The 17,416-nt window shown below is 55.3% G+C and overlaps 1 long non-coding RNA gene across 1 annotated transcript; it reads right to left on the minus strand.

Annotated features, from left to right (window-relative positions):
- Positions 1 to 424: 424 nt before the first annotated feature.
- Positions 425 to 4,157, minus strand: LOC309452548. Its single transcript, XR_014186576.1, has 3 exons — positions 3,905 to 4,157; positions 2,817 to 2,896; positions 425 to 1,332 (listed from the first exon to the last, which is right to left on the minus strand). It is a non-coding gene; the product is annotated as an uncharacterized lncRNA (long non-coding RNA).
- Between the last annotated feature and the right edge of the window lie 13,259 nt (positions 4,158 to 17,416).

Genomic DNA, 17,416 nt, shown 5'->3' on the forward strand with positions numbered 1-17,416 from the left:
ACTTGTCACAGATGCAGGACCAAGGGGCCTAAAATTGAGTTGCTCATGGGCCTGAGCTCCAGAGCTGGAGACAGGTGTCATGAGAAAAGTCCAGAGACACCTCTGGTCAGAAGCAAACAGCCTGTGTTCCAGAAATTCCCCCAGGGAAAGGCAGCGTGTCCTGTCTGGGTGTGTTGAGCCCCCAGCCCCAGAGGAGCAAGGCAAGTACTTGGTGCTGTTTCTGAGTGCCCGCACTGCTTTCTTTACAGTTTCCACAAACCCAGCAGCCACCCCTGGCAGCTGGGGCTCTCCTACACAGAACGCAGGCACATTTTGGTGTGCTGTGAGTCAGAGAAGATGCCCTAGAGGCCCAATGGACATGGGTAACCTCTAGAGGGCAATGTCCAACAATCAGAACGAGAAATTAGATCCAAACCTTTTTCTTTTTACTGAAAAATGCATACATTCAAAGTCCATGTGTCCCAGAATAGCATTGCAAACATTTTAACTGCATTTGTCCTTTTTAATACTTAGAAATCCTGTTAAACCAATTTAAGGTGGAGTTGGCTTACACTGTCCGGAGCTAATAATATGCTGTTCTGGGCAGTTACACAGTTAAGTATCAAGTTAAACTGCTGTATCTTACATTTTCTTGCATGAGATACAACAAATCTGATCTGCAGGAGTGTCACTAAAATAGGTTTAGTATGATACACCGTAGTGCTTTATCTGCTCTTTCAGAGGAGTAGGTACCCACGCTTTTTCATACTTTCTGTTGTTGCAAGATACTCTTTTGCCAAGCTTGGCAGAACAGTTTTCCCAAATGTCATAATCTGCCTATTTAATGATCCCCTCAATATGATAAAGATTTCAAAACTGTGCCTGCATGTCTGAACCTGGATTTGATATTCTAGTTCCCTTCTAATAAAATAATGTTCTTCTCTGCAGATGTGCCATTGCAACAGGGTGGCCAAGAAAGGACTCTGCATCCAGCACATCTTCAGGAATCACTCAGAAACCATGAGAATATTTCTCTACCAGTCCATGCTCCACTGATTATAAGCCTCAATAATGCTGAAGATGAAGAGGAGAATGAAGGGGATGATGACAAAGAGAACTGTAAACAGATTATTGTTTCTTTTACAAAGACGTAGTATAGGGTCTTTTCTACACTTGACAACTGATTTGTTGTAATTACCATGACCTATTTAGAAAAGAGTTGTTGAAGGGTTTTGGAAATAGTTTCTGGCTGATCCCAAAATGTTGGAAGTGGTGGTCACCAGAGAGTAATAAATGTGAGCTATGTGTGGCGCAGGAACTTCCCGTCCACTTGCTCCTCCATTCAGTCAGGTGCTGCAAGAGAGGGACAGAAAAGAAACAGTTAGGACCGGATTAACAACCTCGTCATCCCTGTCCCCAAACCTGCAGGCGTCCTAGGAGGCCTGATCTAAGTTCGGCTCTTCTCCCTCTCTTTGCTGGAATACTTTACTGCACAAATTTCTGTCATGAACACTCTCTTAACCAATCTGATGTGTTCATAGTTCCCAGCCCAGCGTCCATTCCTCAAGGTACCTCAGCATTTCCCTTTGAAACCAACCTTAGTGCCATCCCCTCCCTGATCTACCTCAGCATTGCCCACTGCAGCCTCCCCAACGCCATCCCCTCCCTGAGGTCCCTCAGCCTTTCCCGCCAAAGCCTCCCTGATGTCACCCCCTCCCTGCGGTCCCTCAGCCTTTCCCGCCAAAGCCTCCCCGATGTCACCCCCTTCCTGAGGTCCCTCAGCCTTTCCCGCCCAAGCTCCTTCCGCGCCGTCCCGCCCTCAGGCTCCTCCGCCGCTCCCAGACCCTCCTGGACCTTCCCCTATACCCCCCATAACTCCCCCATACCGCCACCATAACCCCCTGTAGGACCCCCCCATCCCCATATCTCCCCATAGGCTGGTGCAGCAGCCCAAACTGGTCCAGCTGTCCCAGACCCTCCTGGACCTCCCCCTATATCCCCCATAGACCCCCATAACTCCCCCATAACCCCCTGTAGGACCCCCATAGGCCCCCCCATCCCCATATGACCCCCCCATCCCCATATCTCCCCATAGGCTGGTGCAGGCTGGTGCAGCAGCCCAAACTGATTCAGCTGTGGAGGTAGATCGCGGGGTGGAGGTAGGGGGAGGGGCGCGGGGTGGAGGTAGGGGGAGGGGCGCGGGGTGGAGGTAGGGGGAGGGGCGCGGGGTGGAGGTAGGGGGAGGCAGTGAAGGGGAGCACAGGTGGGGGGAGGTCAGTGAGGTGGGGCACAGGTTGGGGCAGTAAGAGCAGGTCACAGGTGGGGGGCAGGGGAGGTAAGGGGCGGTTAACGGTGGGGGGCGGTAAGGGGGTGTCACAGGTGAGGGTGGGGGGCAGTGAGGGGGCTGTCACGGAGGGGATGGTAAGGGGGTGGTCACAGGGCAGGGGTGAGGGATGGTGAGGGGGGGTCACGGTGGGGGGTGGTGGCAGCAAGGCAGGGTCACAGGTGGGGGCGGTGAAGGGGTGTCACAGGTGAGGGTGGGGGGCGGTAAGGGGAGTGTCATGGAGGGGATGGTAAGGGGGTGGTCACAGGGTGGGGGTGAGGAATGGTGAGGGGGGGTCACGGTGGGGGGTGGTGGCAGCGAGGCAGGGTCACAGGTGGTGGCGGTGAGGGGGGAGTCTCGGGGGGTACGGTAAGGGGATGTCACGGGTGGGGGGTGGTGAGGTGGGATCACGGGTGGGGGTGAGGGATGGTAAGGGGGGGATCACGGTTGGGGGAGGTGCGGTAAGGGGGGGTCACGGCGGGGGAGGGGGAGGGTAAGGGGGTGCTGCACCCACCGCTCCAGTTCTTGGCCATTTTGAACACGTTGGCGGCGCAGGCGCAGGTGTCGCAGGCGTCCTCCAGCTGGGACGAGCCCCTGGGGACAGCACCAAAACGGCACCAAAATAGCACCCTGGGCACCCAAAATACCCCCCATGGCACCCAAAATATCACCCTGGGCACCCAAATGTCACCCTGGAGGCCTAAAATACCCCCCATGGCACCCAAAAATCATCCTCCTAGACCTGAAATACAGCTTCCTGGGAACACAAAATACCCACCTGGGCACCCAAAATATCCTCACAAACTCCCAAAATATCATCCTGGGCACCCAAATATCATGCTCCCAGACCTGAAATACAACCTCCTGGGAACACAAAATACCCACCTGGGCACCCAAAATATCATCCTGGGCACCCAAAATATCCTCCTAGACCTGAAAAATTACCTCCTGGGAACAAAAAATACCCACCTGGGCACCCAAAATATCATCCTGGGTGCCCAAAATATCCTCCTGGACCATAAAATATCCCCAAAAGACCCTAAAAATATCATCTTGGACCATAAAATATCTCCAAAAGACCCTAAAAATATCCTCCTGGACCATAAAATATCCCCAAAAGACCCTAAAAATATCACGCTTGACACCCGAAATATCAGCCTGGGTACCCAAAATATCATCCTTAGCACCCAAAATATCATCCTTAGCACCCAAAATATTCTCACAAGACCCCAAAAATATCATCCTTGACACCCAAAATATTGTTCTGGGCCCCCAAAACACTCTCCTGGGCCATAAAATATCCTCACAAGGCCCCCAAAATATCATTCTTGGCACCCAAAATCACCCTAAAGGCCCCTGAACATCTTCCTGAACCCCAAAATACCCTCGTGGGGCCCCAAAACAACCCCCCAGAGACAAATTGTCACCCAAATTCCCCCAACCCTCAGTGTTCACCCCAACGCCCCACAATCCCCCAGTTTTCACCCCAGACTCCTCAATTTTCACCCCAGACTGCCCCCTAATCCTCACTTTTCACCCCAATCCCCCGTTTGCACCCCAAAGCCCCCCGTCCCGCTCCCTCAGCAGCTCCCCAGGCCTCACCCCCTCTCCGCCGCTGCTGCGGGGCTGCCCGGAGGAGCCCGAGGCCGGTCGGGCCGGGCCGCCCTCACCCGAAGAGGCCGGCGAAGGACCGGGAGCCGCGGACCTTCCTGTCGGCCTCGGCCAGCGGCTGCAGCGCCTCCTTCTCCTTCCCGGCCGGGCCCATGGCGGCCGCGGCCTTCACTTCCGCCTTCCTCACCCCGCGCCCTGCTCACGTGACACAGGCAGAGACGCCGCCGGCCGCCTGTCTCACGTGACTCTCTGATTGACACACGCCGCTTCCCGCCCGCAGGTAAACGCCTCCGCAGCCCCCGTCCTGTGATAGGCGGCTCGGTCGGCCAATCGAAACGGAGAGGCGGGGTGTGGGCAGAGAGCCAGCCAATGCGAGGGCGAGGCGGACCAAGGTGGGGACTGGAGCCGGCGGCACAAGGAAGCGGCGGGAGCCGTGAGACGAGCGGCGGGCCTGTCGGGGTTGTCCCGGGAGTGTTAACGAGCTGCGGGCTCATTAACGAGGTACGTGCCCCGTTTTCGCGTTACTTCCCCCCAAAACGGGGGAAAAATGGGGGAAGCAGGCCCGGGGGAGGACTGCGGGGTTCAAGGGGGATCTGAGGCTGTTGGGTCTGTTTCTCTCCACAGGGGACGTTTCGCTGGTGTTTTCCCCCCAGTTGGCACCGGTATCGCGACAGGCGGCACCGACAGCCCCGGTGTCACGATGGGCAGCGACGACAGCCCCGGTATCACGACAGACGGCACCGACAGCCCCGGTGTCACGATGGGCAGCGACGACAGCCCCGGTATCGCGACAGACGGCACCGACAGCCCCGGTATCGCGACAGGTGGCACCGACAGCCCCGGTATCACGACGGGCAGGGACACAGCCCCGATATCATGACAGGTGGAACCGACAGCCCCGATATTGCGACAGCCAGTGACAACAGCTCCAGTATCACGAAGGTGGCACTGACAGCCTTGGTATTGCGACAGGCAGCGAGAACAGCCCCGGTATCGCAATAGGTGGCACCGACAGCCCCAAAATCGCGACAGCAATAAATCTCAAACCCCCATTGTCACTCCGCCGTTTTGCTGCAAATAACCACAAATCAGTGCATTAACGAACTTGTTCCAGAACCCAATTTATTAAGCAAAGTAGAATGCGCATTAAATAGGAATAAAAACACCATACCCCCTGTTTCTCGGCTCAGATTGGGGTGCCGGGTGCTTTATAGCGAAATAATGACTGTTTTGCCACGATTTTCCATCTCCGGTTCTTCCTACCACGAGCAGCCGCTGCCGTTTGATCTCTAGTGGTGTTTGTTCCCAATCTCGCACGATTTCAGCCCAATTCCAGGCCTGTTTCGCCGCCCCCTTGTGCCGCAGGCGCAGATGATCGGCGCCGGTGCGTCATTTCCCCTTGAACCCGGTGCCGATGCCGAGAAACCCCCCACCCCGTCCCTTTTTCAAACACACGCGCAGATTCGCCCCTTTTCTCCCCAAAAATCTCCCTCTGGATGCGCCGTCCAGTGGTTTCGGCGCGGGGAGCTTCCTAAGGGTGCAAACCTACCCCGGACGCTGCGCCGGCGCCGCAATCACCACTTTGGCTGCTTTCTCCTCATCTTCAAGCGCTTCAGAGGCAGCTCGGTCCCGGCCTGCGGCTCCGGCGCTGGAATCACCGTTTCAGCTGCTTTCTCATCAATCTTCGGGCGCTTCAGGGGCGGCTTGTTCACGGCCTGCGGCTCTGGAGCTGCAATCACCATTTCAGCTGGTTTCTCCACAATTTCCAAGCATTTTGGGGACGGCTCGGTCCCGGCCTGCGGCTCTAGCACTGCAATCACCATTTCAGCTGGTTTCTCCTCGATCTTCAGGCGCTTTGGGGTGGCTCGGTCCCGGCCTGCGGGTCCAGCTCCGGAATTGCCATTTCAGCAGGTTTCTCCTCAATTTCGAAGCATTTTGGGGACGGCTCGGTCCCGGCCTGCGGCTCCAGCACCACAATCTCCATTTCAGCTGGTTTCTCCTCGATTACCAAGCATTTTGGAGGCGGCTTGGTCCCGGCCTGCGGCTTCAGCGCCACAATCACCATTTCAGCTGGTTTCTCATCAATTTCCAAGCATTTTGGGGACGGCTCAATCTTGTCCTGCGGGTCCATCACCGCAATCTCCATTTTGGCTGTTTTTTCCTCAATTTCCAAGCATTTTGGGGGCAGCTCGGTCCTGACCTGTGTATCTGGCTCCGCAATCTTGTTTTCAGCTGGTTTTTCCTCAATTTCCAAGCATTTTGGGGGTGTCTCTGTCTTGTCCTGCGGCTCCGGCTCCGTAATCTCCATTTCGGCTGTTTTTTCCTCAATTTCCAAGCATTTTGGGGGCAGCTTGGTCTCGTCCAGCGGCTCCGGCACCGCAATCAGTGTTTCGGCTGGTTTCTCCTCAATTTCCAAGCATTTTGGGGGCGGCTCGGTCTCATCCTGTGGCTCCGGCTCCGTAATCTCCATTTCGGCTGTTTTCTCCTCAATTTCCAAACATTTTGGGGGCGGCTCGGTCTCATCCTGTGGCTCCGGCTCCGCAATCACCATTTCGGCTGGTTTCTCCTCAATTTCCAAGCATTTTGGAGGCGGCTCGGTCCCGGCCTGCGGCTTCAGCGCCACAATCGCCATTTCAGCTGGTTTCTCCTCAATTTCCAAGCATTTTGGGGGCGGCTCGGTCTCGTCCTGCGGCTCCGGCTCCACAATCTGTGGGACAGGATTTGGCTGGCCTCAGCAAAACTCCCAGCACTTATCAATTGGTGAAAGGAGATGTCCTGGAACTTGTTGGTCACAGGCCATGGGAAGGATAGAGGCGAGAACCTTAATTAGAAGGAGTGGAGAGTGCTGATTCGATGTTCAGACGAGGTTCACAAGTTAATAAGGTTGTCCTGTAAAAAGGGGACTCTTGTTTCTGCATAGGGAAGATTGCTTGGGTTGGGGTAGTAACTGGTTAAGAGAATGTCTTAGACCAATCAGTCTGTGGATGTTTAGTGTGCAGTGTAGACCAATCAGTCTGCAACACGGTAACAGAAACACCAATCAGCTCGAAGCACGTTGCTGAGGAAAAATATAAATGTATGTGAAGTACACTAATAAAGTGGACATTTGGTTTGCATCAAACTGCGTCCCGTCTCTCAATCGCGGCAACAATCACCGTGTCAGCAGGTTTCTCCTCAATTTCCAGGCATTTTGGGGATGGCTCGGTCTCGTCCTTTGGCTCTGGCTCCGCAATCGCCATTTCAGGTGTTTTTTCCTCAATTTCCAAGCATTTTGGGGGCAGCTCGGTCTCGTCCTGCGGCTCCAGCACCACAATCAGTGTTTCGGCTGTTTTTTCCTCAATTTCCAAGCATTTTGGGGGCGGCTCAGTCTTGGCCTGTGGCTCTGGCACTGCAATCACCATTTCGGCTGGTTTCTCCTCAATTTTCAAGCACTTTGGTGGCGGCTCGCTCCCGGCCTGTGGCTCCGGCGCCCGGTGCCTCTTAATGTGGGCGTTCCTGCCTCGAATCATAGCAAACGCCCTGGAAACGGGGCGGAAAACACCGTTTTTAGTGCTTTTTGGTGGGGCCGCGGTGCCGATTTTACAGGCGCCGGGTGGAAACCTGAGAGGTTCTAAACGCCTGAAACACAACGGGAAATCGCTGTGATTTCCAAGATGGGGCCATGGTGCTGATTTTACCGGCACCGGGTGTAAATTTGAGAAGTTCTAAACGCCTGAAACACAATGGGAAATCACCACGATTTCCAAGATGGGGCCGCGGTGCCGATTTTACCGGCGCCAGGTGGAAACCTGAGAGGTTCTAAACACTTTGGAACGCAACGGGAAATCGCCGCGATTTCCGAGACAGGTGGCACTGACGGCCCCGATATCATGACGGACAACGACAACAGCCCCGGTATCGCGACGGTGGCACCGGCAGCCCCAATATCGCGACAGGTGGCACTGATGGCCCCGATATCCCGACGGTGGCACCGACAGCCCCGGTATCGCGACAGCGATAAATCTCAAGACCTACCAAAAGCAATCCCCCTTCCATCCCTCCTGGTGTGACAAGACCCTTAATTAACATTTCATTAATTAAATGGCTCAACCCCCCATTGTCACTCCGCCGTTTTGCTGCGAATAACCACAAATCAGTGCATTAACGAACTTGTTCCAGAACCCAATTTATTAAGCAAAGTAGAATACGCGTTAAATAGGAATAAAAACACCAAAACCCCTGTTTCTCGGCTCAGATTGGGGTGCCGGGCGCTTTATGGCGAAATAATGACCATTTTGCCATGATTTTCCATCTCCGGTTCTTCCCACCGCGAGCAGCCACTGCCGTTTGATCTCTAGCGGTGTTTGTTCCCAATCTCACACAATTTCAGCCCAATTCCAGGCCCGTTTCGCCGCTCCCTTGTGCCGCAGGCGCAGATGATCGGCGCCGGCGCGTCATTTCCCCTCGAACCCGGTGCCGATGCCGAGAAACCCCCCACCCCGTCCCTCCTTCAAACACACGCGCGGATTCGCCCCTTTTCTCCCCAAAAATCTCCCTCTGGATGCGCCGTCCGATGGAAAAGCTGGCGGTGGTTTCGGCGTGGGGGGTTTCCTAAGGGTGCAAACCTACCCCGGGCGCTGCTCCAGCGCCGGCGCCGCAATCACCGCTTCAGCTGCTTTCTCCTCCATCTTCAAGTGCTTCAGAGGCAGCTCGGTCCCGGCCTGCGGCTCCGGTGCTGGAATCACCGTTTCAGCTGGTTTCTCATCAATCTTCGGGCGCTTCAGGGGTGGCTTGTTCACGGCCTGCGGCTCCGGAGCTGCAATCACCATTTTGGCTGGTTTGTCCACAATTTTCAAGCATTTTGGGGACGGCTCAGTCCCGGCCTGCGGGTCCAGCACCGCAATCACCATTTCGGCTGGTTTCTCCTCGATCTTCAGGCGCTTTGGTGGCGGCTCGGTCCCGGCCTGCGGGTCCGGCTCCGGAATTGCCATTTCAGCAGGTTTCTCCTCAATTTCCAAGCATTTTGGGGACGGCTCGGTCCCGGCCTGTGGCTCTGGCACCGCAATCTCCATTTCAGCTGGTTTCTCCTCAATTTCCAAGCATTTTGGAGGCGGCTCAGTCCCGGCCTGCGGCTTCAGCGCCACAATCGCCATTTCAGCTGGTTTCTCATCAATTTCCAAGCATTTTGGGGACGGCTTGGTCTCGTCCTGTGGGTGCATCACCGCATTCTCTATTTCGGCTGATTTTTCCTCAATTTCCAAGCATTTTGGGGGCAGCTCAGTCCTGACCTGTGTATCTGGCTCCACAATCTTGTTTTCAGCTGGTTTTTCCTCAATTTCCAAGCATTTTGGTGGCGGCTCAGTCTTGTCCTGCGGCTCTGGCTCCGTAATCTCCCTTTCGGCTGGTTTCTCCTCAATTTCCAAGCATTTTGGGGACGGCTCAGTCTCGTCCTGCATCTCCGGCACCGCAATCAGTGTTTCGGCTGTTTTTTCCCCAATTTCCAAGCATTTTGGGGGCAGCTTGGTCTCGTCCAGCGGCTCCGGCACCGCAATCAGTGTTTCGGTTGGTTTCTCCTCAATTTCCAAGCATTTGGGGGGCGGCTCGGTCTCGTCCTGTGGCTCCGGCTCCGCAATCACCATTTCAGCTGGTTTCTCCTCAATTTCCAAGCATTTTGGGGACGGCTCGGTCTCATCCTGCGGGTCCATCACCGCAATCTCCGTTTCGGCTGGTTTTTCCTCAATTTCCAAGCATTTTGGGGGCAGCTCAGTCCTGACCTGTGTATCTGGCTCCGCAATCTCGTTTTCAGCTGGTTTTTCCTCAATTTCCAAGCATTTTGGGGGCGGCTCGGTCTCGTCCTGCGGCTCCGGCTCCGTAATCTCCATTTTGGCTGGTTTCTCCTCAATTTCCAAGCACTTTGGGGACGGCTCAGTCTCGTCCTGCGGCTCCGGCACTGCAATCAGTGTTTCAGCTGTTTTTTCCCCAATTTCCAAGTATTTTGGGGGCAGCCCGGTCTCGTCCTGCGGCTCCGGCACTGCAATCACTGTTTTGGCTGGTTTCTCCTCAATTTCCAAGCATTTTGGGGGCGGCTCGGTCTCGTCCTGTGGCTCCGGCTCCGTAATCTCCATTTCAGCTGGTTTCTCCTCAATTTCCAAGCATTTTGGGGGCGGCTCGGTCTCGTCCTGCGGCTCCGGCTCCACAATCTGTGGGACAGGATTTGGCTGGCCTCAGCAAAACTCCCAGCACTTATCAATTGGTGAAAGGAGATGTCCTGGAACTTGTTGGTCACAGGCCATGGGAAGGATAGAGGCGAGAACCTTAATTAGAAGGAGTGGAGAGTGCTGATTCGATGTTCAGACGAGGTTCACAAGTTAATAAGGTTGTCCTGTAAAAAGGGGACTCTTGTTTCTGCATAGGGAAGATTGCTTGGGTTGGGGTAGTAACTGGTTAAGAGAATGTCTTAGACCAATCAGTCTGTGGATGTTTAGTGTGCAGTGTAGACCAATCAGTCTGCAACACGGTAACAGAAACACCAATCAGCTCGAAGCACGTTGCTGAGGAAAAATATAAATGTATGTGAAGTACACTAATAAAGTGGACATTTGGTTTGCATCAAACTGCGTCCCGTCTCTCAATCGCGGCAACAATCACCGTTTCAGCAGGTTTCTCCTCAATTTCCAGGCATTTTGGGGATGGCTCGGTCTCGTCCTTTGGCTCTGGCTCCGCAATCGCCATTTCAGGTGTTTTTTCCTCAATTTCCAAGCATTTTGGGGGCAGCTCGGTCTCGTCCTGTGGCTCCAGCACCGCAATCAGTGTTTCGGCTGTTTTTTCCTCAATTTCCAAGCATTTTGGGGGCGGCTCGGTCTTGGCCTGTGGCTCTGGCACTGCAATCACCATTTCGGCTGGTTTCTCCTCAATTTTCAAGCACTTTGGTGGCGGCTCGCTCCCGGCCTGCGGCTCCGGCGCCCGGTGCCTCTTAATGTGGGCATTCCTGCCTCGAATCATAGCAAACGCCCTGGAAACGGGGCGGAAAACACAGTTTTTAGTGCTTTTTGGTGGGGCCGCGGTGCCGATTTTACAGGCGCCGGGTGGAAACCTGAGAGGTTCTAAACGCCTGAAACACAACGGGAAATCGCTGTGATTTCCAAGATGGGGCCATGGTGCTGATTTTACCGGCACCGGGTGTAAATTTGAGAAGTTCTAAACGCCTGAAACACAATGGGAAATCGCCACGATTTCCGAGATGGGGCCGCCGTGCCGATTTTACCAGCGCCGGGTGGAAACCTGAGAAGTTCTAAACACTTTGGAACGCAACGGGAAATCGCCACGATTTCCGAGACAGGTGGCACTGACGGCCCCGATATCATGATGGACAACGACAACAGCCCCGGTATCGCGACGGTGGCACCGGCAGCCCCAATATCGCGATAGGTGGCACCGATGGCCCCGATATCCCGACGGTGGCACCGACAGCCCCGGTATCGCGACAGCGATAAGTCTCAAGACCTACCAAAAATAATCCCCCTTCCATCCCTCCTGGTGTGACAAGACCCTTAATTAACATTTCATTAATTAAATGGCTCAACCCCCCATTGTCACTCTGCCGTTTTGCTGCGAATAACCACAAATCAGTGCATTAACGAACTTGTTCCAGAACCCAATTTATTAAGCAAAGGAGAATACGCGTTAAATAGGAATAAAAACACCAAAACCCCTGTTTCTCGGCTCAGATTGGGGTGCCGGGCGCTTTATGGCGAAATAATGACCATTTTGCCACGATTTTCCATCTCCGGTTCTTCCCACCGCGAGCAGCCACTGCCGTTTGATCTCTAGTGGTGTTTGTTCCCAATCTCGCATGATTTCAGCCCAATTCCAGGCCCGTTTCGCCGCTCCCTTGTGCCGCAGGCGCAGATGATCGGCGCCGGCGCGTCATTTCCCCTCGAACCCGGTGCCGATGCCGAGAAACCCCCCCACCCCGTCCCTCCTTCAAACACACGCGCGGATTCGCCCCTTTTCTCCCCAAAAATCTCCCTCTGGATGCGCCGTCCGATGGAAAAGCTGGCGGTGGTTTCGGCGCGGGGGGTTTCCTAAGGGCGCAAACCTACCCCGGGCGCTGCTCCAGCGCCGGCGCCGCAATCACCGCTTCAGCTGCTTTCTCCTCCATCTTCAAGCGCTTCAGAGGCAGCTCGGTCCCGGCCTGCGGCTCCGGCGCTGGAATCACCGTTTCAGCTGCTTTCTCATCAATCTTCGGGCGCTTCAGGGGCGGCTTGTTCACGACCTGCGGCTCTGGCGCTGCAATCACCATTTCGGCTGGTTTCTCCTCAATCTTCAGGTGATTTGGGGGCGGCTCGGTCCCGGCCTGCGGCTCCGGCTCCGGAATCGCCATTTCAGCTGGTTTCTCCTTAATTTCAAAGCCCTTTGGTGGCGGCTCGATCCCAGCCTGTGGCTCCAGCGCCCGGTGCCTCTTCATGTGGGTGTTCCTGCCTCGAATCGTGGCAAATGCCCTGGAAATGGGGCGGAAAACATGAGTTTTAGTGCTTTTTGGTTTTACCCTCTTCAGGTGCCTTTTGGCGCGGGTACGGCGCCGTTTCTCAGCTCCGCGCCGCCCGGTTTTAACCTCTTCATCCCCAAATAAGCAACAACTCACCTGCTGCACTCGGTGCAGGGAAAGGACTCCTTGGCGCCCTCATTTTGGGGCATTTTCTGCCTCAATTTGGCATTTTCCTCGGGCGAGAGGCGGCGCTTCTTCTTCGGGCTGCGGTTGGCCTGGAAAGCAGAGATTCCCCTCATTCCCCCTTTCAGGAAGATCGAGAGTGCTGAGAATAAACCAGCTTGAAAACAAGACCCTCTAGAGCGGCCCATAAAAACACCTTGGCCGGGCGAGGCTAAAATAGCCAAAAACGGCTCTTTTTGTGACGCAAACCGCCGCTTTTTAGCAGGGAACCCCCAGCAAGTCCCTTCGGCGGAGGAGCCAAAACCACAGCATATCCCCCAAAACCATTTGAACACCAGCAGGATCTTTAATAGTGTTGAAATTGCAGCCAATCAAGCCCATTTTGGGCCCAAAAAGCCGCTTTTCTGGCCTTAACGCCGTTTTCCCGCAGAGCAAATTCTCACACAAATGCATTTTCTACCTTCTCCTCGGCCTTTTCCTTGTTTCTCTTGAGCTTTTTGTCCGTCCCTTTTGCTCGGTAGGACTGGAGTTTAGTCTTTTTCTTCCAGATGTAGTAATATTCCACACACTGGGCCACGGTCTTAGTCTGGACCTAACGAGAGAGGACAGAAGTGGTTGAGGATGGAAACGCTGCGGTAAATAACGTAGACGCCTCGTTTTATCTCGTTCCGGCGTCTTTTTTGCAGCATTAAGCAGCAAAATGAGATTTGGGAAAACGGGATTCTGAGGCGTGACTCAAAAACATGACTTTTTGGGTTAAAAGCCGCCGGTTTTGGAGGATTTACCCTCTTGTGGATGAGATAAAAGTCCTTCTTGTGGATGGCGAAGGCGCGGTGGAAAAGCTGCTTCTCCAGCGGCGTCCACGTGTCCGACCCTGCGGGGCAAAGAGCGGGTTCGTTATGGGGAACGCAATTAGCAAGCGGGGCAGGGGGGTCGTTATCGGCACCCAAAGATATTTAAATGAGCGCGGAAGGGGCACTGTGGTGTCTGTTTGTGTCCTGGGGGAGCAACGAGCCCTGTTCCTCGTTTACCTGCGTAATGATAATTGGCCAGAGGGTCCGTTTCGCACTTCGGGGTCCCCCCGGAAAGCAGCATCTCCAGCGCCTTCTGCAAGAGGAAAACACTCGGGGTTCCCCTTCCATTCGGCGCAGAACACCCCAAGATGTGATTTTGGGGTGCTGCGGGAGGCGGCACGCGGGTTTTGGGGTGATACGGGGGGTTTTGGGGTCTCTCACCGTGACATCGCCGCGCGCCGCGTGCAGGCAGTGCAGGGCCAGCTCCAGGTTGGGAACGCCGCCGGGGACGCCGCTGGAGCTCGCCAGGGACAGCAGGGTCTCCACTGTACCCAACAGCGGGGGGGGGAGATGTGGTGTGACAATGGGAATTGGGGGGGTTTGGGGGGGAACAGGGTGATGTGACATGTTGGGGTTTGGGGGGGAACAGGGTGATGTGGGGATGTTGGGGTTTGGGGGGGAACAGGGTGATGTGACATGTTGGGGTTTGGGACGGAACAGGGTGATGTGGGGATGTTGGGGTTTGGGGGGGAACAGGGTGATGTGACATGTTGGGGTTTGGGGGGGAACAGGGTGATGTGACATGTTGGGGTTTGGGGGGCTAAACAGGGGGATGTGACACGGGGATGTTGGGGTTTGGGGAGAAAAGATGGGATACGACATGGAAATGTTGGGGTTTGTCAAGGAAAAGGACAATACGACCATGGGTGCAATAGGACAAGGAAAAGTTGGGTTTTGTCAAGAAAAAGCACAATATGACAAGGAAAAGTTGGGTTTTGTTGAGAAAAGATGCAATACGACAAAGGAAACATTGGGTTTTGTCAAGAAAAGACGCGATAGGAGAAGAAAAGTTGGGTTTTGTTGAGAAAAGACACAATAAGACAATGGAAACGTTGGGTTTTGTCAAGAAAAGGTGCAATACAACAACGGAAACATTGGGGATTGTCAAGAAGAGGTGCGATACGATAATGGGTACGATACGACAAGGAAAAGTTGGGTTTTGTGAAGAAAAGGCACAATACGACAAGGAAAAGTTGGGTTTTGTGAAGAAAAGGCACAATACGACAACGGAAACATTGGGGATTGTCAAGAAGAGGTGCGATACGATAATGGGTACGATAGGACATGGGAAAGTCAGGTTTTGGGGACAAAATGCGCGATACGGGACAGCGGAAAACGAGCGCAGCAGGTGGAGCGGAGAGCAAGAAAGACATGAAAAAAGTCACTATTTCTACCCAAAACGCAGCGTTGGGAGCCCCAAGTGCAGCGCCGAACCCCCCAGGGCCCCAGGTGGGGTGGGCCAGGCACCGAATGCGTGACAAACCTGGGTCCTGCACTTGGGGGTCAGTGTCCATGTCCCCCCAGGGCTTCCAGACCAGCGATGCGGGCTCCTCGTCGCGCTGCGCCTCGGATGGGTCGCGCAGGGCCGGCAGCTCTGCCTGGAAGCCGCTCCCGACGTTGATGCGCCTGGAGAAGGGGAGGAGAGGCGGTGACGGCACCGCGGCGGCTCGGCGGGCCGGGCCGGGGGCGTTCGCCAGCACTGACGCCATCACCGGGCTCCGATCGGCGCCGAAACCGCACGGTTCACTCAATAACCACAGGGATTCGCTGCGAGACTCGGCAGAGCAGGAGAGACTCGCTGCGAGTGCTCGGAACGACTGAGCGTTGCTGGGGTTCTGTTGTGACATCAGCCCCGCCGGTGACATCGGCAGCACCGGTGACATCGGCACTGCGAGGGCGCCTCATGTTCCGCTCGAAATTGATATAAATGGGTCCTAACGGGCCAAACGAGGGGGAGGAAAAGCACGATACACTCGTTTTTGGTGGTTTGGGGACTCACGGCTGGACGCTGATTCTGGTGGCGTCCTTCAGCAGGCACAATCCCAAGTCGCCGTCCATACTGCCTGCGGGATATTGATAAATAGGGGGAAAAACAATGCTCAGAATCAAAACCATCGTGCCGAGACCGTTTCTCGGCGTCACCACCACAAATTGTCCCCAATTCCCATCGTTTTGGTGAAATCGGTCACTGATGGACCATCCCACCAGGGTTTTGTGGCCAGATCGCAGCACTTGGGTGGTTTTAACACCCAATATCGGAGCGAAATGCTGGGGGGTCGTTTCCACCCCACGTTGCATAAAATCGCCTATTTTGGGGGTTTTTGGGAGCACGAGCTCTGCGCTCGTCACCACAAACCAGTGAGGGGAAGCCGAACCCAAAACGGGTTCACCGGGTGGTTTTACACCGGGATCGCTTGGCCCGGGTTGAGATAAACCCCCACAAACCACAACCAGGAAACGGGGTGTCACCCTAAAGCGCTACGTGGGAACAGCCATGTCACACTGGCGCATTAACCCCGCGGGGCGGCCGAAAGTGCTTTAATCCACAAATCAAAGCGTCAAGCGGGGCGGTTTTGTCACCCCATGTGTAGAAATGAGGGGGTTCGTACCTAAAACAGCCCCGAAGAGCCGTGTGGGGTCCCCGCGGCGTTTGGGGGTGCAGAGGGTGCTGAAGTAGAGGCTGGAGCCGCAGCGCAGGGGGCTGAGCATGGGCGGGGGGGTGTATGGGGCGCCCCACAGCAGGTGGCGCAGCACCCACTCCAGCAGGAGCGCCGGGGGGCGCAGGCGGCTCTGGAATCCACCCCCCCGGCACCAGCGCCGGGATGACGATGGGTTTCGGCCGCCGCTGCCTCTTTTGCTGCGAAATCTTCCCGGCTGGAGGCTCATTTTCGGTGACCTGGGCAACGTCAAACAAGAAAAAGATTAAAGGTGGAAAACGCACAAAATCGCACAGGGCATTTATCTGCTTTTCCTCCTTTTTTGGCTCAAAAACAAACAGCGAACCCCAAAACAAGGGGTGCGGGGACCCTCCGGTCCCGCTGACGCTTCCTCCCTTTCACCCAACTCGAGGCAATCGGCAGGTTCCGTATTGCCGATCAATAACCCAGCAGGCGCCTGGAACCTCCCCCAAGCCTGTCCCTGGGGTAGCAGCCACCGTAGCGCTATTTGGGTGTAATTTTGGGTGTTTCGGGGCACATAGGACCCTGGTTCAGCCAGCGAAACACACGGGTGCTCCAGGAAGCGACTCTGGCACCGCCGGTTGGCGAATTATCGCGCAACCATCCAAACTCTCGTCATCCACCTCGTTCCTTGTCACCAGAACCGACACTGGGATCACCAGTGGGATGTTTTCGGACGGTGTCGGGGGTTCGGAGGCGCCGTTTCTATCTCCCGGCAATGGTTTCGCGGCGTTTCCGTCTCCCGCATCGCGCACCTGAGCACAAATGAACCGGGAGCGTTGGTGGCGCCGGAGGACGCCGAAGCGCTTTGCAAACTGCTCTTCTGAGTTATTTCTCCGTTAGGTAAGATAACAAGGATAATAAAACCCGCTACGCTAAACACAACCCGAACTGGGTGAGAGCGCGGATCGCGAATCTTTACACTGCAGCAATTCCTTATTTCTCTTATTTCACAAATCATCCAATTGTTCACAATTTGGTAACAACCCCCGCAAAGGGCTTTGACGGCACTGCCATCCCCCCCCAGGATCCTTTACGGGATCGTCGCCGCCTTCGCTCAGATCCCCGCTCAACGAGCAGCACCCAAGGGTGCCCGTTACCTGCTCCTCCTGCCTTGGCGGCAAACGCCACTGCTCACCGCACAAGCAGCCGCGCGGCCCCGCTCGGCGTCCACCGGCCGCCCGCGGTTCCGGCACATGGAGACGCCGCCGTCGTTGGCCGGAGCAGCCGCCAAGTGCCTAAAGTGACCAAAACCAAGATAAAAGGATAAAAAATCAACGTTACAAAGCCACGGCGCTTTTAGAACAGACGGCGTAGTCGG

The sequence above is a fragment of the Streptopelia decaocto genome (assembly GCF_964273445.1).
Source record: "Streptopelia decaocto genome assembly, contig: HAP1_SCAFFOLD_150, whole genome shotgun sequence".
NCBI lineage: Eukaryota > Metazoa > Chordata > Aves > Columbiformes > Columbidae > Streptopelia > Streptopelia decaocto.